Source organism: Cuculus canorus, chromosome 3 (genome assembly GCF_017976375.1).
Source record: "Cuculus canorus isolate bCucCan1 chromosome 3, bCucCan1.pri, whole genome shotgun sequence".
Classification (NCBI taxonomy): domain Eukaryota; kingdom Metazoa; phylum Chordata; class Aves; order Cuculiformes; family Cuculidae; genus Cuculus; species Cuculus canorus.
In genome coordinates this window covers 57,252,456-57,280,077 of record NC_071403.1, presented here as the reverse complement: position 1 = coordinate 57,280,077, position 27,622 = coordinate 57,252,456, and the positions used below count along the sequence as shown (strand labels likewise).

Genomic DNA, 27,622 nt, shown 5'->3' with positions numbered 1-27,622 from the left:
TTTAAAATTCTCCACCTTCTCCCCTTGTAAGTGACAGCTGAAAGCAAGTAATGATCAAATGTCCTATGTTTTCTGTACTATGTGATTAGTATCCAAACAAACACATCAGAGCAATCTAATTCTCTCTAACAGTATGGTGGCTTGCATTTTAGAAGCGTTTACTTTTACTGTTATAATGAAAACTCTACTCCCCTGCCTGTATATCTGTGTTAAGGCTTGGGAATGCACAAAAAGGGTGGAGTTGACTTTTCTAGTCAGTTGTATACAATGTGAAAAAATGGAGTTTTTAAGCTGGAACCCGAATGTCGTCACTTCTGCACATTTTAATTAGAGGAATGTTACTGCCTTCTGATGGTATTTATCCTCCTAAAAGTCAGTCAAGATTTTAGCACAGTTCATCACAGGATATGTAGTCAGTGGTGCAGGTACTCACTTAAAATCAAAATCGTTGTTTTCAGTAGGGCTTCTGTTTTAATCTCCAAGCTTCAGGAGAGAGTCTTGCAAAGCTTTCTTCAGGTTTTCCTTGCAGTATTTCAGCCTTGCCAGTTGTTAGCTGAAACATTGTTTAAGCTGCTCTAACTATGAGGTGGCACGAGCTCCACCATAAACCAGCATGTAAGAGTAACAGAAACAGCATGTCCCAGCCCAAAGTAAAGCAGGTGATGGCCACCTAGTTTCTTGCTGGAGAGACAGTCATGACTGGGTATGTAGCTGAGATGCGGGGCAGTAGGAGGAGCAGGAGAACTGCAGAAACTGGATGCAGATTCTAAATCTGCATTTCCTAATTACATACCTTGGTGAAATGTCTCTGGAAAGGTGGTGGGTATCCCTCCCAGCAGACCAAGAGATTGTCTCCTGTTTGCTTCTCATTCCTCAGTTCCATGGAAAGCCATATTTAGATATTATTGAAACTGCATTGGAATTTGCCTCATCTTAGCGGCCTGCTTCCTATCAGTCCTTCCCTTGAGAAATGCAAGCTGCATCGCCCCAAAGAGGCTAATGGGACTGTGTGCACAGACTATTAATGATCTGACTACTAATGAGATGACCCGTCCTTGTCAGGGCCACATCCTGCTGTCATTTTTGATATTAATATGCATGAGATGGTACCTCTACAGATCATGACATCTATGATACTTGACAACCAGTGAGGCCGGTTTTGAAAGGAATTCTTTCTGATGAAGAACAGGATGGGTGGAGATACCTTGCTTAGCAACACCAGGCTTCACAGAAAGTAGTATTTTCTGTCCGTGGAGAAATTTCTGATCCAGCCTTGCTAGATAGCACACTCTGTTAGGGAAATAGTTTCTGGAAGCAGAAGCTTTAACTGGAGGTGAAGTAAGAGGGAGATCTCTGCCAAAGAAAACAAATGAAGAAGGCGTTCCTGTTTGAGGTATAGGCTACAAGGTCATATGGATTATCTGAGACATGCCAGGACACTGTCTTGGGAATGATTACGCACTTCAGAGAATGTGTTCCTGCTCTCACAATCAGAGACACATAAGAATGATTATACTGTCCACTTGTTTTGCCTTACTGGAACTGAGATGAGGAGAATTTCGTAGAATTACATTTTTCTTCAGAGGCAACTGAACCATGCAGCTTTGACATGTGGCTGTGAATGAGTTTTGCCTGTATTTGAGGAGATTATCAATTCAGCAGTTCATCCCATCTTTGATATTGCTTTTATTATTCAAATTACTATTTTTAAGATAGTAAAAGTGAGGGACCCACTACGTCACTGTGTCCTACAATAACTTCACTGTAAAGACAATTGCAGTTTTCCTGTTGCTGTTCAATTACCAGACCTGTATCCCTCACACTGTGAATTCATGTTTCTCCCGTTCTGTAGCATCATTGAGGGAGCTGTGTTGTCTATTGTCACTAGCCATTTGATCTACGTATGGTTCGTACAGCACCATAACCTACATGAATGCTTTGAAACCTAAGTATCCAATTTAAATCCACTTACCTGAGAAACTGAGGGCTGAACCTCCGTTTCCAACATACAAAGACATCTTATGTGTTGGAGAACAAAAAAAAAAGTGTTTTGAAAGAAAATTGTCTCCCACTCCTACTGTTAATTAACAATTGCCTAGGCAAAGAACACCCTTCCATGGTGATTTTTCTGCAAGGCTATGATAGCTGTTTCCTTCATTGTCCAGAGCTCCCTTTTAATCTAGGTGGGATTTGCATGCAAGTTATTCAAAGAAGACCACGTTCAGCCTTGCAGATATTTCAGTTTGTAGCAATCACGTGTTCTCAAATCTAGAGATGTTTCCCTTTTCTTTCCCTTGGAAGGGTTGTAGACATTTTGGATGATGTAAATCTTGGAGCACCTTTGTTTTTGTGAGTATGCTATGGAGCAGTCAGTGGTGTAGTTAGGTTGTGGAGGTGTGGGCTTTAGATTTGCTTTGTGCTGCTGAGCTGTTCAGCCTGACCAAATCCACTGCACTGAACTTCGTTGGATTGCTGGGGTTTAAACTGGCAGTAGTAAGTATGGCTTCTAGGAGCTACTAGAAAGATAAGAAAAAAGCTCAAGGAAGATTGCTTAATTTCCGTTTATCCTTAAAGGGATTCTGGTTTGTGGATCCCACATGCTCCCCTGTTGGGATCTGTATCTTCTGTATACTTATGTGAGGGTTTGTGAATTATGGCATTCACAGTCTTCTTCCAGTCAGTAAGTGGAGTTCACACATACAAAAATAATACGCTGGCCTTCATTCCAATTATGATGAGAACACAGAGATGGCTTCATTTGACAGTGATGAGGACACAGTCTTTGAAGCAGACGTTGTTTCTAATCTGTTTTCCTATATTTGTAGGGTGTTAATAATGAGAAGGAGAACATGAAATTGTGTCAGTGCAACAGGAACTAAACCATGAGAATGGATCTTTCAGAACTGGGGATAAGTGGTGTTTGAAAATAATGAAACGATTTTAATGTTTGAATTTCTAAAGGAATGTGTATTGTGAACAGACTAAACAAGGAAGAACCTTCTGAAAAAAAGATACATTCAAAGGCAGGCTTTCAATCCCATTGGTAATTTAGATGTGCTTTACACTAAAGGAGTTGGTATTAGCACTTGAAAGAGGTTTGAGTGTATCTCCACTGGATGTCAGTAAAAGTCAAGGAACAGAAAACAAAATGAAGTGTTGCAAATATGTTTATCTCATTCACAGAAATGTCAATCACATGTTATCCATAAATCTGCAAGAAGTTGAATGACATTGTATCAGGTACTCAAATTATGCGTTACTGAACATTTTGCTCTTCTCTTCTCAAAGACAGGCAAACCCTTTTCTTAGAAAAATTCTCAAGATTTTTTCAGACAGTCATGTAACTGTGGTCTTCTTCCCCTTAAATGGTTGCCATTTGCTTAAAGCTGAAATACAAGACTTCTGAAGAAGGCAGAAGAAGTAGCTAACCTGCTGTTTATTGTTGCACTTGTTTGTACCTCAGCAAGATTCTTTGCTCAGAGATGCTAAGGCATCTCACTGCTGGCTTTTCTGTAAAGACATTGTCAGCTATGTCCTAAATTATTAAACTAATAAAGAAGGTTAAAACCAGCACATCTACACTGTTAGTGCTATTATTTTGCCCTGAAGAAGAATCAGGAAGTGCATTGCTCATGCTTTTGGGGATCAGAGATGTTTGTGTTTTAGGGTTTGATGATCTCTCATCCCAAGAACTTCAGACTGTGGGCTTTGTTGTCAGTGACAGCAATATCCATTTAATTTGGCAAAAGCAGATTGTGACCTACAGAGCTTTAGTTCTAAAAATATGTCCCTGTTGTGTGCCATGTGTTCATGCTAAGTTATTTTATTTTAAATAATAACTCCTGGTCTGAGTGTCTTAACAGTCTAAAGTTCTTTTCCAGGAAAGCCTTAGGGTAAATGCGATTAATCTGCCATGGGATTTTGCACCTGCTCTGCCTCTTGCAGTGTATGAGGGTCTCCCACTGCTGTTTACATGGAGGCTTTCAAAACTGTCTATGAAGATTGCTGCATTTGGGTGAAAGAAGCTCTCACCTGATGATGCTCCATTTTAGAGGATGAGTGATTTCCTAAAGCTCTTCCATCTGGAGAGAATGTGCTACAGCTGCTTCTTGAGACCTAGGGGTTTCATAGGTAGGAGCTTGTTTAGCCTTTAAGATGAATATTAACTTTCTAGATTCTTGGCTGAGTCTCTGGTAGTCTAAAGGGTGGTGTGGGTGGCTGAATCAGTAGGTGCAGCAGTTCATAAATGGCATGAAAGAACTTTCTGAAGGTCTTAAATTCAGCTCTTGATGAGGATGACAAACTCCCAGAAGCTGATTAAATTGTCAGTGATTCATATGATGACTTAAGGCTCTTTGTGTTTTACAGAAACTTTGCTAAGGAAATTTAGTGTCATAAAATTTCCTTGCTATTTTTTAAAAATTATTTTTAGTTTTAAAAAGATTCAAAACTTATAACAAACTCCCTCCATTGGAGATTAACCCAAAGTCCAGTTTATATCTGTCTTTCAGTTCCTCCGCTTATCTTCAGATAAATTTTCTATTTGTTTTAATCCATTTTTCACCTGTATTGCTGAAATAGAGATGACAATCTCTTGGGGGGAAAAAAGAGGAAAAAAAAGATGGCTAGGTGTAGAAAAGAGAGGCAAAGAATGCCTCCATTGCAAAGGAGGCTATAATCCTGCAGTTTCTGTGTTCCCAGAGGTAGTAGTCGTCTGGTTACTGGCAGTGCACACAGGTAGCTCCGGACTGAGTATGTGCTGTTGCTTGTCTTAGCCCAGCATGGAGTGGTGAGGGAAACATGGAGAAGAAAAGCCACTTGGCACACAGGACAGAAATGACTGAGCAGGGAAGCATTGGGATTTTTAGGATGGAAATCTGCAGGAAATATGCTGCATTAATTCTATTTTTAAAACTGCTTATTGGGGTTATAGGTTCATAGAAAGATTGGGTAGGAGCTGGTGTTAGACCATCAGGTCCATCTCTTTGAAGGTAGGAGATCACCAAGAACAATGAATCCTGGTGGAGTTTTGTCTTCAGTGCCTCCAGTGGCAAGTATCTGGCAAATATCTTATGACCTCTGCAGGCAGTCTCTCCTGGTGTTTTCCGAGCCTCAGCTTTGGAGTGGTTCCTAATAGCAAGACCAAATCTTTCTTGCTAAAATTTATTACTGCTTAGCCTGCCCATTGGGAACATGGTGAACTCTTTTCCAGTAAGTAGAAAGCTGTCTTATCTTCAGAAATAATATATATTTACTTCAGTGGGACCTGGATCAAGCTGGGACTTAATTTCTGAAGTTTCTGGAAAATATGCAATATAGTATAGTAGTTATAGTAGACAATAGCACCCATCATACTATAAAAAAGCATTCACAATATTATATGTAAAGCTTTAAAACTATTTATATCATAGGCCATGGACTGACACTTTTTACAACTTTCTTTTTGAGTGAAAATTATTCTTTCTTGCTTTCTCATGGAAAGCTAGTTTTTCTTTTTGAATTTTTGAATAAAACCCTTTAGTAACATAATTTGGCAAGAACGAAAATGTAACTTGCATAGAGAAGCTAGATCTTATTAGGTGACATTGAAAATCTGAATTAAAGAGCACATTAAAGTATAAAAGTGCAGCTAATGTATTAAAATTGTGAATTAAACTATTTCAGGGAGGAGGACTGTGTTAAATAATAATTTCTCTTCTAATCCAGAACATGTCTGCAGTTTGAATACTTGAAATATACAGGACATACCATATGACCAACTTAAAGTTGCTGCTGAATTCACCTGAAAGATGGAATTTCAGGAGGAGCTTTTGGATACTTCATGCTGCTTCAGCATTTTTCTTCATGTAATGACAATAATGCAGTCTATAAAGAACTGTCATTTTGCTAACACATTTTGGAGCAGTGTACCCACCCTCAATGAGCTGTGCATGCTCCTTTTCTAAGGAATGAAATATAAAATCCTGTCCAGAAAACTCTCCATAACGCTTTACTCAAGGCTGGCTTTTCTATTCAGAGTACAGACCAAAACCCAAAATAAATCAGTGCTTAACTATGGGGTGCTAACCGTGAGGCCTTTCTAACACAGGCCAGCTTCACGAGCCATGTGTCAGCTCGTTCATTGATGGAGTTTTCACTTGACTTTTGTGTTCCCAAACACATCAGCTGTGTGAACTAGCAAAGTGATTCATGACGTGGTCTTTGCAACAACTCTGTGATATCATTTTGGCTGCCTACAAAGAGATATTGACAGTGCTTAATGGGTGTTGGGACTCAGAGGTCTGATAAACATGCTTATAATCAGCACTTTCTATTATTTGTTTTTGTGTTGTTGATGTTGATACGATGCCAAAGGGCTTTATTAGAAGTAGGAGTGCAAAACAAGTAAAGGCAGAATCGTGGCTCTGAAGGGCTATAACTTAAGATGCAAACAGTAGGAAGAGGCAAGAAATGAAAGGAGGTTTGATAAGGGAGAATGAATCATGAAGTGTGCTGTGGTTTTTGGAGGCTGCATATATTTCTTTATGGTTGTAGTGTACCCAATCCTAGTTGACAGGCATGACTGTGCAGTCTGGAATGCGTTAAACTTTTTGGAAGATATTTAGAAAAGGGCAAGTTTAGTTTAGTTGTCAGCACAGTGTTACCTGTATTGATGAGTTATTGCATAATCTTGCTCATGTGCAGCGTGTTGTAGCAGGGGACCAGTTATTTTAACTGTAATAATAAAATGTTTTCATGCTTGCACTTGACTGCTCTAAACATTTATTGTGCATGTCAAATTTTCAAGCATAATCAATGTGTTATGAGATACTTAAATGGAGATTCCTGGCGCAAACAGTTATTAGATTGTTTTATTGAATCTTCTAGTTAGTTTGCTATCACCTTACCTATCCATCCCTCAATTTAAAAAGGCCTGCATCTTAAAATTGCTAATTATGATAACTAATACATGGTTACTGATGGTTTGTTGGAGCTGCTGATTTTTTTAAGAGGTAAGTGTTCTCCGTGATCTCCTTTTCTTTTGGAGTAATGTGATTCAGAGAGGACTAAACGCAGGTGCGGTTCTTATTTTCTCCAATGGAAATGTCATCCTTCTCACACTGAATTTGATTTTGTCTGATGATGACTACATTCTGGCAGCACCTTGCGGGTGTGTCAGGTGCTTCTGTGTTATGTACAGTGTACAGATGTAACAAAAAAAAGGTGCTCCTTGTTCATCTTGCTTAGAATTTAAGTTTTAAGGAACTTGAAAAACAAGATTCTCTTCACTAGCTATGAGTAGTGTTTTTCTCTTCCCCCCACCCCACCCCAGACCCTGAAAGCATGTCAACAGTGTAATCTTTGAATTCAATAGGAAAAGAATATAATAGAGGTATTATTGTGAAGGATGAATACCCTGGTAATTGATTTGAGATGGCATTCATATCTGGAGAGTCTTTTGTTTGGGTGCTGTTTTGGAATGCTGAGATTTTGAACTTATAATGGAAATAAGATGGATAAAGTATGAGCTATGATGGACAGAGAATGAAGGGCATCATTATGAAAAGAGCAGGAAGAAAGGAGACTTGTGAGGCTTTTGTTTGTTGTGGGAACCTTAATGAGAGAACATGGTTAACAGATGCAGGGCCTCAAAGTCTACGGTCACAGGCACCAGTACAAAACCCTGCAATAAATAGTTCTTGCTGAGTAGAGCAGAGAAGTAGGAACTTGGAAAGCTTATCTGTTGGGCAGTACTGGTTGGCAGTGGGCATTTGCTGCGTACATCAGCAGCAATAGGTGAGGTGGAAAAGAAGCTGCTGCATAAAGAGAGTGGGCTCCTTGCAAAAGGAAGCTGCCATCTTTTCTTCTCTATTTCTTTTGCTTTTGGGGTGTGGCAATTTCACAACATAGAGTTTTCAGGAACTAAGAACAACTGCTTTCAGTCCGCACCCAAAATAAGTGAAGAACAGCAATGAAATGGGTGACTCAGAGAGATGACTGACTCTAAACCCAGTGACTGATTGGATGGAATGCTTTCTTGAGTCCTAGACATCTGTATCAGACTTCTGAGCCTGTTTTGGTGCTTGCTTTTCCAAATATCTGGTAGCTGAATATTTTCCAATCCATATTTGGAAATAGTTGATTCATTCATAAGGATAATATTTGTGCTGTTCAGGAAATGCAGTAGTTTGCTCACACAGAACTAATTGAAATGATGGTTTAAAATTAGCCATTATTTAAATTTCTATAATAGTATCAAATCATTCTCTTAGAACTCTATGAATGCTCAAGTGATATGAGCTACCTGTGAGTAACTCCGGTGAAGCAGAGGAAATGCTGTACTTTTATTTTAAAACCTTTATATTTATTTAGCTGTTCCTTGTCTTGAGATTTAAAATATTGCTAAGTGATATTTCCTTTTAACGATAAGGTGGGGTCTAGCACATCACATGAGTTGGAATTCTTCCCAGACAAACCTCTGAACAAGAATCTGGCCAACGTATAGTCTGCTTTTTGCTTACCTTACAAACTTGCTCTTGTGTTTCTTGTGGGCTTAAGAAGGACTCTGTGTGCAGGTGGAATCAGGGTGTTTTTAAAGGCATATCGGTTTTGAGTGGTTGGAACAGGAATATTATGTGTTGTCATGTAGTTCTCTGATATAATTTGTGTTGGGCCAGAGCTTTGGAAAAAAAAGTCAGATCGTTGCTTTTGGGGGTACTGGAGACTGGGCATGCACTTTTGGCTCCGGTCTACACAGCAGGGGAGAGATTTCTCTGCCAGGTGATGATGAAATCCTGTAACCATCTGCCTGCAAATCCTGTGCTCTTTTAAAGCTATTAAACTCACTTTTGTATCTTAACTCTTTTCTAAGAAGTTATCTGTGACCTCTTCTTGGCGTTAAAAGAAGGCAAGAGCCAAACAGCCTCTATGATAAAAAGTTTGAGGTAAGGTCCACAGGCCTGGAGATGAGGAGACTTTCCAGAGCACAAATAATAGTGTGAGACCCAGCTCCTGTGCAAGGTCACCAGGAAGCTTAATGGCAGAGCTGAGAAGAGAATACAGGAATCCCTGCCACAGCCATGGGCATGTCTTCCCTTTGTTAGTTTGGGATTTGGGGGTTTTGTCTCCCTTTCCTATTGCATTTTCGTTCTTTTTCTTCCAATAGCTTCATGGGTTCTGCATGCCACAAAAATAGTCAAGAAAAACAGATTTTATTTCTGTTTTTTTTGATGACTTTTTGTAAAGTTTATTAACTGTAAGAATCAAGCTTGTTCATAATAATCAACTATCAAATCAATAAAGTTTAGCTGGTTGCTAAGGGAAAGCCATGTATAGTTGTGATATAATAACCCTGACTGCAGCAGCCAATCTCGTAATAAAAGAGAGGTGTGTGGGGTGTGTGTGATTCTTTTGCAGGGAGGCCTGCTTAAATCTGGATTCAGCTCAGCAGTGTTGATTTAAAGTACCTTTCTTTGTTATGGCAACAGAAGGGAACCATCACATATCTTTTGAAATATCTAATCTTGCTTCCCTCATTGACCTTGTTCTTGATGAACAGGATTAAATATCCTTGTAGGAAATCTGCTCATTAAGGAATGAGCATGCCAGAAGTATGTGAAGACATGTATAGCTGCAGAAGTGAAGAGTAGCAAACTACTTGTAATACAGACTGAGTTAGCCCCTTACCTTTTTCACTTGAAAGTTCACCATTTCAAAGTAATTGCCCCAAATACGGCAGCTTTGATGTGGTGACAGGTGAGTCCTCAACCTTGGCTGCTTTGGAGGCTTACCTCAACATACAAAAATCTTCTATGGCTGTAAAGCTTTAAATCAACAGCTGCTATACTGCCACCTCCCACACTGGCTGAAGTTATGATGATTTCCCCTCAGCCCTACTGTTCCCAGCAGACCTTCTGGCCTTTTGGAGCTGACGGTGGCTGATCTGACTGTGAGAGACTAGATAACTGGCCTTGCTAGCTAGGTTGTGGCATGAAAAAGGCCAGAGAATCGGTTTTGGATGCCTATACTTTTCCTTAGCTTTATGGTGTGCTTCTTACTGCAGCTGGGTCATCTAACCATCATGTGTTTATCAACTGTTGAACAAAATGAGATTTAAAGAAACACAATATGGATTGTCAGCCCAAGGTTACTGCATGATCAAAGTGAGTAGTTAACTCATAGTGTAAATATTTTTACTTCAGATGTTTACAAAAGTAGTATAGAGAACAGGATATCTCAGAGGTGGTTAATGAGAGAATTAGGAATAGTTCTCTTGAAGACCTCCAGATCAGATCTCTTAAGGTAGCAGCTCCTGCAAACCTTGAATATTGAGCAGAAGATAGAACTTATTTGGTTCATTTCTGGCTCTCATCACAAAATAACAATCACAGAAAGGTGCTAGCTAACATTCTTAGACAGACCAGTGATTACATTGCTGTAGAGATTTATCCCCTTGAGTTGCCGATTTCCTGTGTCAGGGTTAACACTCTGGCTGGGCTGCTTGTACTGCCGGTGCTTGTGTCTACTTTCCCTTTGCGAAGAGATTTAGACTCCGGAAAGGTTAATCTGCCAATCTAGATGTTAAACAAAACCTGGAGAACAAATATCACTTGCAGTTTGTTCCATTAATGGTAATAAATGGCTGTTAGCACTACAGTCTTCATTGTGCTTAGTCTCAACCTGAGAAACATGCATGTAGGTGAAAAGAAACACACTGTATCTCACAGACAGATGATCTACAGAAAACAGATTTGTATAAAACCAGCATTATGAAATTGCAGTTTCTTCACAAGCAGGGTCTAAGCTTCTCCAACATGCAGTGTTTATCTGCTCAATTCAGAACTGGAAAACTTGTAGGACTGATGACAACGGGGGTTAAAGCTTTGAACTTTTGGTATGACTTGCCAAAGATAAAAGGCTGATAGATCACAGGGCCCTGCAAAAAGGCCTGTTGAGATCCTGTTGGGGTGCCTGCCCACCAGCTTTCTTCCAGACTTCACTTGAAATTCTGCAGCTCCCCTGCACACCTGCCCCATGTACTTCTGTCTGACTTTAACCAGTTTGTATGTGCATTTGCTTAAATTTCCAGCTGAGTTAGTAATAACTTGATTTTAAAAAAGGCACAGATACTCATTTATTTTAGTATCACAGGCTTGATTAGTGGTTTGGGTTTTGGAGATTTTTTTGTGGTTTGTTTTGGGTTTTTTTTTGCTGTTGGGATTTTAATATTTTCACTAGGTTGGTGTGAGTCACTGGTGGTGAGATTGCATAAAGGGGTGTCTTTCAAAGAAGGGAATGTAAAGGACAAGAGGTAAGCTGCATGCTTTCCAGGTTCAGGGAGTATATTTTTGGAAGCTTTTGGCTCTACAAATGACAAACTGTAAATACAATTGTAATATTTTGACATTAAAACCCAATAGAGCTTTACTCTTTAGTGCTTGCTATCAATCGGCAGTCCTCAAAGAAACTACTTTAAAAGTATTTGTGCAGATTTATTTTTTTGCTTCTTTTACTCAGTTTTGGTTTTGAATTTTCTTCAGGGCACTTTGTCAGTGCATTGCCCATAAAAGATCTTGCTGTGGGCTGGATGACAGTGAGGACCACAGCTGAAAAGGCGTAATTTGCAAGCTGTCTTATTGCTTTAAATATGCTCTGCAGGTAGAAGGCTGGTAGGTTCCTGCACCATTTGGATGGTTGCTCCATCGTCCCCACAGGTGCCTGGACAGCTGGCCATGCTAACTGATTGGGGCAGAAGGGAGGCTCCTGCTTCTCCTTTCCCTGCTTTTCCTTCTTAATGATTTCTGGGAAGGAATTATGTCTTCTAGTGCATGTGCTACACCCATGACCTGGCATCTGAGCAGCTCTGCTTCATCTGTACACGTGTACATAGTATTTGTTTCTTCCGCCTGCTGGTTATACTATCAGTGATAACAATCTAGCCTTTAGAGTGTTTTCCACTTGGCAAAATTGCCCACAACCAACCATTGTTTAGATTAATGGTGACCTTGTAGCTTGTGATGAACTCAAGACCTATGCAAACAGAAAGTGAATAGCCATAGTTGAGAAGTATCTTATCAGATATTTGAAAGAATAATAAACAAGAGGAAGTGGATAGAAGAATGCCTTTCAGTTAGACTGTATTAAAATAGAGCTTTGTAGCCTGGCTTCTATGATGATATATAGGTTCAGGCAGAGATTAAACTGAAGCAATGCTGTTGTACTTCCGTTGAGGCGGTCATAGTAATTACCTCTGTCACCTGGCCTATATTGATGTGAGGATGTCTACATCATCATCCTAGAGTTATTGCCTAGCATCACTTCAGGACCTACTTTGTGCAGTCTGGATGCTATAGTTGCACTTTTATTACTAGATGCTTGTCAGATATATTAACATAATTGTACCTCAATGTACAGTATATTGGCTGAGATTTTATGGGCTTTCAGTGCTTGGTTTGGGGATAATTTACAATCTCTCTATAGTTTCAAAGAGGGTGCCTAAGGGAAAAAGGCTTTCAGAATCGGATTGTCTCTCATTGTGTATGCCCCCTGATTGCTTTTCAATCCAGGAGTGATGTTCAAGCAATTTCACAGCAAGATCTTCCTGATGGCTCTGCAGGACTCAGCACCAGTAGAGACTCTGCAATACGCAGCTGTGGGGGATGCAGGGAGAGCTCAGCCCTTACTGCTGCTGGGGCTTCCCTACCAGCCAGGCAGAGCTGGCCAAAAGTGTGTTTGGGAACCAGGAGATTTTTGTGCATTTGGCTCTGAACCTATTATGATATGTACTGCCTCATGTCTGGTCAGGGAGCCAGAGACAGGTTAGCGACATGGGAGACAGTGTGTGTGGGAATGTGTAAAGGATGGGAAAGAACATAGGGTGCCAGCATATGAGTTCAGTGCTGAGATAGAGAGCTGGAGATAACTGTGGGGGTAGCTTGAGGGGTATGGAGGAACACTGCAGGAGGGAGGTTTGTTGAGGTAGGGTATAGTCTGCACATTCCAAAATATGTTATTTTTATTGACTACAGAGAAATCTAGGATTTTGGTGTAGGTTTTTCTGTTTACTTTTTAAAAATACATGTATTCCTTGTAGAGATCCATATGCCACATACATATCAATGACTCTTCCACTCTATTTCACCTATTTGCCTGAAGTATCAGGTCATACTTCAAGGAAGTTGTGTAGTGGCTAGTGAGCCTCTGTGTGCTACAGGTGCTGTAGCTGAATGTGAAGGCAAAGAAAAATGAACGGAGGAGGAACCCTGGGGCAAAACAGCCTTTCTACTGACAAGCACACTCTTCTTTTAGGGTCCCGGACTCTTTTTTGGGAGGGACTTGCAAGGATGAGTAGTCTGACAGTTTCTTTGTGTAATATTGCATAAAACCCATTGGCAGTGAGCTAGTTGTATGAAGGATTACAGTAGTTGTCCTGAGGAATGTGAGCGACAAGCAAGAATAAATGTCAATGACAGCTCAATGCAAATGAAGGAAGGGAGGATAGCGGAACCTGTTCTTCAAAACAGATTTGTGTTCAAACCAAGGTGCAAATGTTCCTTTTTATATAGTGCAAATTAGAAGCTGAATGTCATCTAACAATCTGATCCATTATTTAAGTATATTGATGCCATCAGGACTGCTGAAATTGAACACCCAATTTGTGCAGGATTGTGATTCACATGCTGGATGTATTATGCCATCTTTCCCCCAAAGATTAGGTCACCAGTCATCAGGGGCAGGGGTCTCCTTTTGTTATTGTTGTTGTTATTACGATTATTGATTTAAAATCTCTTTGGTTTCTTAGGGGAAGATGGCTGGTTTCAATAGAAGCCATTGTGACAGTGGGAAGTTACTGCATGTGCAGGAGCAAGGACCTTCTGGCCTCTCTAGCACAGCTTCTTATTGCCACAGGGTTTCTCCTAGCAGTCTATGTAGAGCTGGCCCTTCTGAGGGTGTTCTGAGTTGTGCCCTGTTGCTAAATGCTTTCTGTTTGCTTTGAAATGAGTGGTTAGGGCTATTTGCAGAATGAATGTGGACTGAAGACGTGGGGTAGGGTTTGGTTTGTATGACTTTGCCCTGGGAGAACAGCTTTTCAGGGTGTGTATTTAGTCTTAGCTGGTGTCAGTGCACCTGGACTGCCGCAAACTGTATTCCATGGTGAATAAAGTGGTGGCAGCTCTGCTGTCTCCCCCGTGTTTCCTCTGTGGCCTCTAGGCTGCTTCTTGCTTTAAATCACTGAAACTTCAAAAGCAATTTGAGGGCTAGAATTGATCTAAGTGGTTTAAATACTTCTAAAGCCTTAAGGCCAAAGCAAGCTGTAACTATTCATATGAGTAGTTCTGTTGACGTCAGTGAGTTTTGTTTACTAGATTTGACAGCAAGGTTAGAGGTTATCAAGATTTTAAACCATTTGAGAGAAAAAAAAAAACAACAAAAAACCAAGAGCAACCAAACAGAAGCTTGCATCGAAGCAATGCTTTTAGGGGAAACAGCAAGAAGCATCTGGAAACATAAGCAGAGCAGTGGTTTTGCTCTCTAAACTTTTATTTAAGTGGAATAAGTTAAATAGTGCGCAGGGACACCAAGGTGTGGAAGCATACATGTGCCCTGGAGGCAGCAAGGCTTCCGGCTGTGTTTCTTAACTAGGATTTGTCAGGGTTTCACATGCTCAGCTTGCCACTTGCTGCTTGGGAAACAATCAAGGAAACAAAGGTCTAGTAAATGCAATGAAGGGAGAAAAAATACACGAGGTTACACTGCTATTACAAACTGGAGCTAAAAAATCTACCTTAACTCTCAGTTCCCTTGGTGTAGCCTTCAACTTCCTAAAATCTGACAAGGACCTGAGGTGCCCAGATGGCTTTCTCTTTTCTCCTATGCAGAGTTTTGACATTGTGCACTCTATAAGGAAGATTTTGAAGCTAATCGCTCTGGTGGTTCTCTGCTGTGTAAGATTGAGTTTTATAAAGCCAGGATTGTGGTGCTGTAAAGCAGAGTAACTTTAAGTTGGTGCAGTACCTAAGTAATCCCAAGAGCACTTTGCAAAGTGGCAAAGTACATGTGAATACAGCAGGTGCGTAGGCAGGAGATAACAAGGAGCTGAGGAGAAGAACAGTTTCACTTGGGAGGAGGTGGAATAAAGTGGGAGTGGGGCTCTCAACCCCAATGCTGAGACTGTGAAGCACCTTCCACTGTATGGATAGCCAGGAGTTGCAGGATGAGGTGCCAAGGTGGCAACCAGTGCAGGCTGGATGGAAGCAGGGAGGCCACAAATGGGACAGGCGTGTGTTTGACAATTCAAGCCTAATTTTATGCTGGGCTCTGGGTAGTTTATTTCCCGTCGTGTCTCTGTCGTACCAGTTCGCGAGCCACGACTGGCAGCTTTGCCTTGTAATTTATTTGATCACGGTAATTTTTTTGACAGGCTTCCTTGTGATTTTTTAATATATCAAATAGAGCTTAATAATAGCCTGCTATTAAGTTCTTTTATTTCTCCCTTGGGATTTACTTATGACTGTTGCCTCTCTTACCCATTTGAAGCTCTGAATCTATTTTCCAACTGTGAAGAACTTAGCAGCGCGAGTGCATGCACGATATGTAAAAACATGCAACAGAATTATTGTTATGCTTGGGAATTTGTAAATGTCAGCATTGAGGGTAATTGCAGGATAAACCAGGCTTGCTTAATTTTCAGGGGTATTCCTATCAAATTCAGTGGGATAGGCTGTGAGGTCGATGCTCTCCTAAAGGATTTTTTTTTACGCTCTAATTTTATTTCCATTCCTCCTTTGAAGATGAATTTTATTGTCTTCAGGATCAAGTGACCTCTGAAGAGAACATCAGCGAGAGCAAAATTGAACAAAATAATGTATATTCTGCAGTATAACTAATAGCTTTGAAATATCAAAAGACAATAAAAGGAGAGGCTATGTGCATTTAATCAAAGTACGGTAAGCACATCTAAATGGCATCTAATGGTAGATGATTATATTCTGTAATAGGGGGAGCCAAAATCTTTTGTTTTCCTTATTCTCCTGAGACTGTTGATGCAGTATCTTTTTCTGCCTGTTTTCTATCTCCACGTGTGCTAGGCCCACTTGTTTTTTCTGCTCTTTGCTTTCACAGATATTTCCCAAGACACTCAATAAAGTGCTTGTCTTCTACTCATTCCATTCATATGTGATGTTGAAATGGGACTAGCGTAAAGCCTGATCTGACCACTCAGGATTCAAACGCAGCAAGGGTGACCTGGACCTTCCTTTATCTCTTCTTTTCTGCTTGCTACCACTCTGGTTGTCTAACCCCAGTGTGATGGTTCAGACTTCTCCTTCTTCTGCTGTCCAGCTTTGATTTTACTGTGTGCCACTGCCAGAGAAAAAAACTGCCGGATGTGAGACAGGCTACATTTTGCTGATTTCGGAGTCAGTCGAAGTTCACAGGGGTATAATGGCTTGTGCTCAGCCCTGACAGTGTTTGTAGCAGTGTGAGGATGATGTAGCAGTCTTAAACTGTGCATGCCACCAGCAGACCCAGATTTGCGGTTATGGTGTAGTTTTGGGAGAAAGGCATTAGTACTGTAATAGAATGGTAGGAGTTACACCAATTCAACCTCTGCCTATGTGTTGGATAGATAAGAGAGAAGATACCTAAGTGTGCCCACCCACATCAACAATGAAGGTCATATAGTGTTTAAAATGCTTTGTTACAAAAACAACTGATTGCAGTTTGCAGAACAATCACTCCTCCTTTGGTAGGAAGCTGGGATGTGCAGGAGTCCTCAGGTTCCAGTGACTGTCCTCAAAGCTAGTTGACTCAGAAGTAGAGGATGTTGTGGTTTGATGTTACACTTGAACATATATGGATTGGACAGGTTTCCTAATATAAACTTTTGATTTTATTAAATGAGAAATCTTTTCAGGATACTAGGCAGCTGAAGACTATTCCTTTGCAACGTGAGATGTCTTTAGCCTTTTTATGTTTTATCTTTTGTGTCTCCTCTTCCTCCTCCTTTCCATTGGCATTTATTGTGACCAGTGGGAGGAAACATTGTTCTGCTCACTGATATTTTGGTTCCTCTTATTTAGTTAGAGGGCTTTGGGGGAAAACTGTTGAGGTCACACACCATAGCTGCATGATGGTGAAGGCTAGGCAAGAGCTTCCATATCCACAGAATAGCATGGCTCAGGAGATTGACTCACAGCAAAAAAAGACAACTTTTTACATTTCATAAAGGCAGGCAAAAAATCTTTCAAGAAAGAGGATTATATCAAGAACTTATACTTCTGCTTTATAAAACAAACTTTAAAAAAGATAATTTTAATGTTAGATGAAGTAGATGACATTGAATAGGCACAAAAACGTAGATGTAGTTCTGACAGTGCCACAGCTGAGGCTCAAAATGTGGCAGTGCCTGGCAAATTATGTGGAAATTATTTTGGTGTGTACTAAGAAAGCACTTATTTGGAGGATTCCGGCAGTCCAACACTTTCTTCAAGTTCCAGAAATATCATTGCACTTCAATTTGATTTTATTGTCCCTTTTCCCAAGAAGCAGTTAGTCAGGTAAATGCAAATAATGTTCTAAGTTAGAAAGCATCTTACACTTCCCTGAATTTCCTTGAAGGCTTTCTGAAACAAATAAAACCTGCAGAAAGTTCCAAAGATAGTAAAATCCAAGTTAATTTTGAACTAGGAATCTAAGAACTTTTCAGAGCTCTTAGGCTATTTCAGGAAATGCTGTGCTAGACGTAGCTATGTAGCATTTTTCCAGAACATTGATGAAGTGATTGATGATGCAAAAGCAGGGAAGTTAACAGAAATGGGTGTCTGTATATTGTAAGCAATAGGAACATGAAGTAAAGAAAAAAAGTGGTGCTGCTTTAGTGAAAAAATACTTTAAGAAACTTTGATCTCCTCTTATGCATTGTGTCTCATTCTGTTTCCCAACAGAATGAAAACAAGAGCAGGAGAGGGATCAGAATTTATTTATAAAATTGGCACCAAAGATAAAAAGAAATGGTTGGAAGTCTGTAGATGTTCAGAAATTCAGAAAGTTCCAAAGAATATGAATAGAGTGACTGGAGAAACTCTCATGCACCTTCTTTCTTTCCCCTCATTTATCATCGACTCTGGATTTTTGGTCTGAAGTGCCTGTTTGTTGCAGGAACCAGGGGACTGAATCATTACAGGCAGCCTACAGGTCTGGTGACTTCATTTCCTGGGTTATATAAAATTCAAACTTCCTAACAAATTGTCTGCAGGAAGTGTTTACCACATTGCTATAGAACAATTAGAGTGCACAGAAACCTGACCAGGTTGAAAAAACAATTACGTGAAGTATTGACGTTAATTTATAAAGATCTTAAATGCTGCAGTGGAGTTGCCAGCCAATGAGCAGCCAACCTACCTACCTGTGCTCCTGAGCAGAACTATTCAGTTAGATGCCAAGGGTAGATTTATTGTGAAGGGTGGAGACCTGTGTGGAAAAAATGCAATTAAGGCATTATGTCTGGTTTGTTACATTCTCTTTAATAAATTGTTTACCTACGTAGAGCAAGAGATCTATTATTCACATTTGCTAAAATAAATCTTCAGTAAGTCTCTGAGGACCCTAGAGTTATTCTAGATTTAAATAGCTGATTAACGACTGAATTTGTTGTTTTGTGTGATGGCCCTCCTACTGCAGAAACTTAGTCCTATTCTGAGCTGTTTGGAGCCCATGAAAATGGATGGCTCCCTGCACTGGCATGGTGGCACTGTGGGAAATAAGGTTAGCAGAAACAAGAACCACACATTAATCTCTCACTGAATATGGTTGTAAGTAAAACAGTATTTCCTTGACCTATGGAGTCTATGGGCACTTGACATCATCTGTTGCCCTGAAAGTGTAGATTTTCCCTGAATAACCATTCTTTATAATACAAAACAGCAACATAACAAAAGGCAGCAGTAAACTGTTGACAATTACATAAAATATGCCACTTTAAAATTCACCATTTTCTTTTCTAAAGACCCTAACCAAAACAAACAACTTCTTTTGGTGCTGTTATTGAAGCCATGTTTGTATGTCTTGACTGTCTGACCAAGATCTATTAATTACTTTTATCGTCTGCAAATTTTTGTCAGGGTGGCAGGCTCCTGATCATATATTATTGCAATTTATACTTGTCTAAAGCATTTTTATCAGTATTTGTAAACAGAACCTTATCATACAGTTTGAAAAGAAGAAAGATGCAACTGCTGTGAGGTGATGCCCAACACTGCCTTTAGCAGAAGATGAAACAAGAGAGAAATTGAGAAAAGTACATTTTCACATTCAGTTAAAGTGTAGAAAGCAGAGAACAAATCAGTAAGCTACTTAAATTAACTAGTATTTAGCTGTTTCAGCATAGCTTTAACTGAGATCCAAACCAGATATTGCATATTATATGCAACAATTGAATATTGTTCTTTGCATTGTGACTACCTCCAGGGTTCCTATTTGATGGTGGAGAATGCCCACTTCTGGGGAATTCCCAGTGCCATATCTCATCCTTAGATTCTTCAGTCAGAGACCTTGGCGGTGGATTTGACTTGCTAACGTTCAGCCACTTAGGAGTTTGGTGATACACACCTATACTTTCAAAGGATTAAATTTCCCAAATGAGCCACTTAAGTGGTGCACCATCTCTTGGTCCACAAATTTGCTCTTGGGGAAATTTGCAAGGTAATTTGCTTAATACTTGCTATTTTGCTTTTTTTTTTTTTTTAGGTAAATTTTAGATACTGATCAGATCTCTTTAGACTTCTAAAAAAGTCACTTAAGTGACATATTTGTCTATTGAACGGTCTCCAATGTATTGCCTTTGTAGAAACTTAAAATACTGCAGTCTTTGCATATTTTCCATTTAAAGCAGTACTCTTCAGGGATTTTTTTAGACCATGTTCACTAGAATAAGATGTCTTTCTCACTTAATTTTTCTCATCTATGAAAGGATTGTTATACTTCATTACTGTTGCAAAGTATTGAGGCCAGTAGCACTTGTTATGACTGTTAAAGGTCATGCTACACTTAATTCTGTGTTTGGACTCCTAAATAAAAATAGTATGATTTTCGGAGGTGGTGAGCAAGTGCAAGAAAGAAAAGGCAATAAACACCTAAGAAATCAAGCTGCTTACATTTAAAGGACTAACTACATTGGCTATAGGAGTCTGGATCTTGGGAAAGACTATGAATTATTACTATGTGCTGGAACTGTCCGTATTTAAACTCGAATGTGCCCAAATATAGATAGAACTGGGTGCCTAAGCTTTTATGTCTGAATTTGGAGAGAGCCTTACATTTAGAAAATGCTGAGCTTTCAACTTCTGCAACTTTGGTATATCCAAAACATTTCAGAAGGGGCATCTAAAATTGCTAAGTACCTTGAAACTTTTGGCATTTGAAAGTATGCATTTTCTTTTTATTGGGATGCAGCCACTTAGAGCACATGCTGGAAAGGTACGAATAGAGATATCTTCATCAAAGAATTTGTTGTCAGAATCTAAATCAATGTTCTTAGAATTTTTGCTGAAATCTGTAAAGAGACCACGCTCTTAACATATGTTTCATGTTAGAGAACGAAACAGCCTTTTTGCAGTCTGACTCAGCCTTATTTGCATTGCAGGCTTTGACTATGTATGAGGACATACATGTCGACAAAGCTCTTGATGTAACAGTAAAAATTATAGGCATTTGATGTATCATTTCTTACATGATTCAACCTTTAGTGCTATTAAACTGCTTCTGTGGAATTTTCTAAAGAGTGCTGGAGCCATATGAGATTTCATTCTCTGTTCCTCGAGACTGCCTGTTTTCATTTTAAAACAAACAAGTAACTTCCCTAACCCCTTCACCCTCCATCAGTCCTGAAGAACAAACTGTCAGCTTTATGAATACTGTGAACATGGGGACAGTAAATGGCATTTTTATTATAATCTTGTCTTTGGGAAGGAAGATCTGAATGCAGAGGTGATAATCAGAAGCAGCTGGAAAATACTTCTGTAAATAAATTAATGGAAAATGGAGCATTTACACTTCTATTAAAGTAACAGAACAAAAAAAAATCTCTGAATATCTGTGTAGGAATATTATAGAAGCAAAGCTGATTGCTTACAGTATGGTAATAATCCCAGGAGGAGTGTTTTCAGCTCTGGTTGCTCTGTTGTGTGGCTTTTAAGCCATCTTGCCAGGGTGTATATGAGAAATTACCATCATGATAGTGAATCTGGAAAAAGTGTTAGTGGGTCTTTGGGCTCACTGGGCATCATGCACCCAGGGAGCTAGGCAGTCCTTAGGTCTTTGTAAATCTGTAGCCAGGGTGGCAGCTGATTTGGCTTTCAGCTCATAGGAGAACTGCCACTGAGCTGATCTGACTGGTTGAGAAACCCTGCAGTGGTTTCTCAAATGTGTTTTTCTGGCCTTGCCTTTTCTGTCCTGGAGAGGTTTGAGGTACTGACACAGAACAAATTCTATTCTGGCCTCACTTGCCCAGGCATCTCCCATAAGCTGTGAGAAGATTTCCACACACGGATCAAGTAGTTCTCTGTTTGCTATGTGATGCTTCATATGAACTGTATAGGATCCACGGGGTGCAAAGTGAATCACCATCTACCTGTTAGCATGTGCATGCATTTTTATTTTGCAGGTAGATCCTGGAAATACTCCTTGCTGTGAGGCTCCTAGTTACTTTACAGCTTTCTTAGAAGTGACTAATCCTAGACCCAGATGGAAAGACCTGGATGTTTGGAACTGAGAGGTTCTGGCAGTATTCTTCAAGCAGGGAGTCCATCTTCCTCGTCTTTACACAGCTACACAATTCACAGCCATCAGCCTCAACAAAACAGTCCTGTAGAGTAAAGGCCATCAACTTCTGGCAGCTCTGTGTCACAGTGGTGCCCTCATTAGCCATTCCTCCAGGAGCAGTGGAAAGATCCTGTCCAGCTCTGAACATCTACTGAATCAGCAGGACACCGCATCTTGCCTCTCCTGGGAAGGAAATCTGGTCTCCATGTAGTACTCTGTAAAATATAAGAAGTTTCTCCTTTTATTCCCTTTTAGTTGCCCAGATTGAATACTATTTTGACAGAGTCAGACCCAGTTAATCTGACTCTGTTTGTACCTGCCAAATCTGTCTTAATTGCAAAATAATTTGCTTATTAAATTACTGGTGAATATTTATATCTTCCTCATGCTATGCGACAGAACAACTCTTGCCTGCCCTTTGAAGAATCCAGAGAGATTAGGGCTTCAGCAAGAATAACATTTCCCTTCACTTCAGTGGCTCAGGGAGGTTTTAGTGGAGAAACGCTAGACAGCATGGATTATAGCTCTCTTTTTCTGTAGTTACTAATGTAAATGCTGTATGCTTCAGCACGTTCCTTTTGGCATGTTTTACCAAAATTAATCTGGTATAAAGAAATTAAAATGATGGGAAAAATTTCCCGTACACCAAAAGTATTCAATCCAAAAATTATAAGACCTCTTATTCCTGAGTCTGAAAACTGAGGGCACTGAGTTTTGGTACACAATATCCTGCTAAAAATCTCTCAAAAATGGCCATTATCAGTTTTCACTCTGAGATATGCATCCTTTTTTAGTAGACTTGTACAAACTGGCAAGTGGGATATGGTTCCTATGGGTTTGGTGTTGGATAAAACCATCTGCATGGCCTGTTCACTTCTTTGGTGTCACTTATAGGTTCTGAAGGAGTTAGGGCTCCTCTGTTCTGTCATTTGTTTCTTTTTTTCTGACATCAAGGAAGTCACTTAACATCTGTATTATATTTCTACCTGATTAATATAAAACTCAGAGGCAGATGTACCTGGATGCTATAGAGGCAATTACCAGGTAAGTATATCAGAGAGTTCTGTGGGCACACTTTGTATATAGTGATGTTGTAGATAAGTAAAAGACAAACACTTTTGGTTTGCTGCTCAACTTTGCAAAAATAAAATAGTTAAAATGAGATTGGATTATCTTAATTTGAAATGTTTTACTTAACCTTTTCTGATAGTCTAATTTTCTAAGAGAAAATAACTGTAGACAGATGCTGGGAGGTGCAAAGAAGCAGGCAATGAAGGGCACAGCAGGGGAAAAGGTGTTTGTCTTTACCAAGGACGCATTGGATATACGGGCTGTCCTCCCAAGGTCTGGAGCTCGCTAGCATTTGCAGAGCAGTGACTGCTTGTAAGAGAAACATCCTGGGACTCCCTCCACAGCACTATGAAGCTGTGATTTTTTTTTTTTTTTTATCAGTTTCATTGCTGCTTCCTGTTTATGGGGAATTCATGGTGAGAATGGGATTGGTTTGAGTTACAGTTCAAAAAAAGTTGAAAGAGAAGTCCTGACAGCCAGGACCTTGGCTGTTGTGGCCACTTCAACAGTCCAGTCCTGTTGCTGTAATTCAGCCTTTCCACCTTTTCTCTAGTGTCTTCCCTGCCAGGAGCTGGACTTTTGTCCTGCCAAACAGTGGGAGTCTTGTAAGGGCAAATCCTGAACATTACATTACCCACCTGCTAAATTTTTCTGGTCAATGAGTCACAGCTGATGTGGGCATTTTTACTTTGGTTGTATAAAATCAGCCTGGGTGCTTTCTCTCAGCCAAGTCATGCAGTACTGGCATCTTTCATTGGTGCTTTTCCACATGCCTCTTGTCCTTATCCACAGGGCTTGCACAGTTTTCCTGTCTCCATCTGTGAGTGCTGGCCTTCATTTTGCTCAAAGAAGGCTTTGTCTTTCTTTGAACCTTACTGCTTTTGGTCCTGTTGAGACAATTCATGTTATTAGCAGTATAAATGAGTCCCTACTCCTGGTGGTCTGTCCTTTTATTGTTGGGTGACTGTGATCTCTCTCCTTTTTCCAGTTAGTTTTAAAGGGTGAGCAATCACTGACCAAAATGCTTGTTATAGAGTAATAAATAGCTCATCTGCTGAAGGGTGGCTTCTGTTGCTGAAGAATGTTGTATGGCTGGCAAAAATTTGCTTTTCATCCCCCCAGAATGTCCACATTTCTCTTCTCTTTGCATTTTAGCCAGAAATGGGATTCAGGAATAAAATATTCCCCTTGTTATCATTAGAGCATTTCTTCATGGCCTTTTTTAAAGATCAGTAACAGAGGGCAATGGAGCAGAAGTTTCTCTCTGAGATCTTAATTAATCCAAGCAGAGAGATGCATCTATAATATGAGTTAAGGTTAGAAATTAGCTCTAAAACTGAAACAGCCTATGCAAAATTTATTTATGCTGGCCTATATAACAATGCAGTGAATGAGTAACCATTTGTAATGTAGAATTCCTTGAAGTAATTGGTCAACACAGTCTTTGTCAGAGGAGGTAGTAAAGACTGAATTAATAGTTTTATCACTTAAAGCGAATTGATGATGGTGTATCATGGCTGACCAGTCTGTTCTTTCACTAAGACATAACATAGCACATTACCATGGCATTAGAAAAAGCTCTTTTATTCACTTCTTGAGTTACATGTTGAGTGTAGCTATGACTTGAATGTAGAAGCCTGTCATTAGGATGGGAGGTTCAGTGAAAGACTGAAGGAGGGAAAGCATCCAGGAAAAGAAGTGGAAGAGCATTTATGTGGGCATCAGAGAAGAGAGAGGGCTTGGAGAAATGACAGGCTTCCATGTCAGAAAGTGAACGTCTTCCCTATGCATGCTGGTGGGAGTGGGCGTAGAGGGGAGGCTGACTGCCTGATTTGCTTCTAGAAAACTTTTCAGCGGAGTGAAAAGAACGTTATTTTTATTATTACTAAAATGTTCTTCTGTCCTTTCAGTGTCTGCAAGTGAGTATTATAGTGTTGCTCAGTGGAAGGTTACCTGAAAGGCAAAGAATATGTTTAGTCTGATGCCTTGGGAGGCTTTAATCTGCATTTCACCTGTGTGATCTCGAAACTGAGTACAAGGGATTAGGAGGTTCCTGTGGTTGGTAATGCGATATAGGAGACCTTCACATGGGGCAGAGGGGCTCTTTGGTGAGCTGTGGAAGGGAAAGTGAAGGCCGTCAGGATTGCAAGCGAGGAAGGAGGCAAGAAACAGTGTGTCAGAAGACAAAGAATGGTCCTGGTGACAGAAAGGCGATTAATGAGCATTTCCAAAGGCTCCAAGCATATGGAGTGTTCCTCCTGAGAGCATTAGCCTGATCTGAAAGGGGGTCGGAGGATATCGGACAGGGACTGAAGGATAATAGTGGTAACAGAAAGGAATTGGCTCCTGTGTATGCCCAAGTCCCTCAGGAAGCTTCCTAAGTGAAATAAAAATTTGCAAGAGATGAATGCTTCCCACAAATGGGTTTTATAGGTTTTTTTGTTGTTGTTTTCGTCTTTTATTTTTCTTTATTTTTACCTCCTGCTTAATGCTGTGTTGAGGCTATATGGTCACATCTACTGCATCCTCTTATGCTAGTTGGGCAAGATGTATCGTTGCAGCCAAAATAATATAAGAAGACAAGAATGACAAGGTCTTCAGTGGTCAGCTGCCCCTGTGAGTAATAGGGGCACTGAAGACAAAAGTGTTTGCCAGGAAGCTGCCTTGGATAGGCACTGGTGCTGTGATATTCTTGCACTGTCCATCCTGGATGTTCCCCATCCTGTGGCTGGGGAATGCAGGTGGGATTGCCTTGCCCCTCATTGCAGAAGGAGTTTTGATGAGCCTCGTATGGTCTGGCCAATAGATCTGGTGTTCTCTTCTGCCCCAGATTCAGGAATCAAGGGCAGAGCTGCCCAACAGGTACCCCTGGACAGCCCTGACTACCTAGTCTGCATACCTAGTTAAACCTCCTGTTTCTTCACATGCCTTTCCCCCTCCCCATGCCTCCCTCTTATCAACTGGTTTATGAAAGGTGAGACTAGGTATTTGGCTTAGATACCTTCCTGACCCCTCAGCATTATGGGGCTGGAGTGTCTGCACATGCTTATTCTGGCCATCTTTGGGGTTTTTTTTAAAGTTAGATTAGGGAGAGGTAGCTTTCTGACAGGAAAGGTCTTGCCAGCTATACTGTCCCTACTGGCATCAGTCAAAGCAGCGTGTGCAGTGTGCCACATAAAAATGGCCATTGTTTTCTTTCAATATTTCCTTTTCTGGCAATACTGAGGCAGAAGGGTATTCCCAGCACCCCTGCGTGCTGCAAATAGCCTTTGTAACTAGCAGTTAAGGATTGGATATTATTTTAAAGAATTATATGGGCATCTGTTACAGAAGAACTTAACCAAATCTAGTCCATATTTGGCACAAAACCTGCTTTGAAGACCTGTAGCTGATAAAATGCAGAGGTCAGGAAAGCAAGTCTAAGAAATACTGTCTTCTGCATGAAAGGAGGAGAAAATTAAGAAGAGGCATGACTATGCCTTTGGTAGCCCTGTGTTACATGGAGGGGAAGAAATTGCAAATCCCTGGCAGGGAGCTTGTTGGAAGTTCCCATGGGAACTTCCTTATCTAGCAGGTCAGGTCCATGCTTATTCTCATCCTTTACGTCTGTTTTAGGGGTCAGAAATGCAGCCCTGCTAGGAAATAAGAGGGCCTTCAAAGCATGGGATGGTGCTCCCCACTCTATCCTTAGTCCTTTGTTTAGCTTATTAAGGAGCCCTTGCCAATTAGACCTCCCAAGAACCAGCTAGGCAGGAAAAAGTCTGCAGTGAATGTATCAGATTGATTGCATGTGTCATTTGTACTGCTTGCAAGTAAATGATTGTGTTCTTTGGGTAGTTCATAAATTTGTCTAATTCTGCATGTAATCCTCACAAAAAAAAAAAAATACACAAGAGACTAGTCAAGGGCACCATTCCTCAGCAGGAATAAAAAAAATTGCAAAATTTTTAGACCAAGCTATTTTGGAGAGCGACAAATTCAAAGAGTATTTAATAGCACTTTTGAAAATGGAATCCAGTACGCTATTTTTTTTTATTTTATTCCTTTCTGACCTTTTCATGTGTTTTTACCCCAATCTGATCAATTGCATGATCAAAACTCAAGGGGGTGGATTAAACTGTGGGAAGAATTAGGTCTAGCTTTATTGAGAAATGACTCTTACTTGGTGATGTTGGTCAAAGAAGAGGAAAAATGAACAGACCCTCTGGGGACCTGTGCCAATTGCTAGCCTGGTTAATTACTATTAGGTAATTACTAACACTTCGATACTGTCTAAAACTGATTTTTGTGAGCACAACAGAGCATAAAGCTGAAAGAAGCAACAAAATTACTAGAATGGAATAGGGTGGTAGAATCCTGCATGTCCTCTGTTCGTATGTCCCAGGCTAAGGGCGTAGGGCAGAGCTGATGTCCCTGACATCTTTCCATTGGAGAAATGTCACCTAGACCAGGTGCATGAAGGACAGCTGGTTTGATGCTTACCAAAATATATCTAGTGGTCTTTAAGGTTTGGAAGTGAATTGACTTCCCGTGACATGGAGGAAGGGGTGTGGAGGTGTCCTTTCTGAGCTTTGTGCCCTTACCCTAGCAGCTGCTTTGGAAGAGTGTGGAGAAGAAGGACAAGTTATGCAAAGTTTGTGTTATCACAGCAAAGGGTAGGTATCCTGTTCCCCCTGCCCTTCAATCTTTCTGCCCCAAGATCTTGCAGTATATTTCTGGTGTGCACATCATTCCTGCGTCATAGCTGTCCTCT

The 27,622-nt window shown here is 40.3% G+C and overlaps 1 protein-coding gene across 1 annotated transcript in view; it reads left to right on the top strand.

The window, feature by feature from the left end:
- The window catches only part of PDE10A (phosphodiesterase 10A), a 371,137-nt gene that overhangs the window by 112,881 nt on the left and 230,634 nt on the right, over positions 1 to 27,622 (top strand). The window lies entirely within an intron of this gene.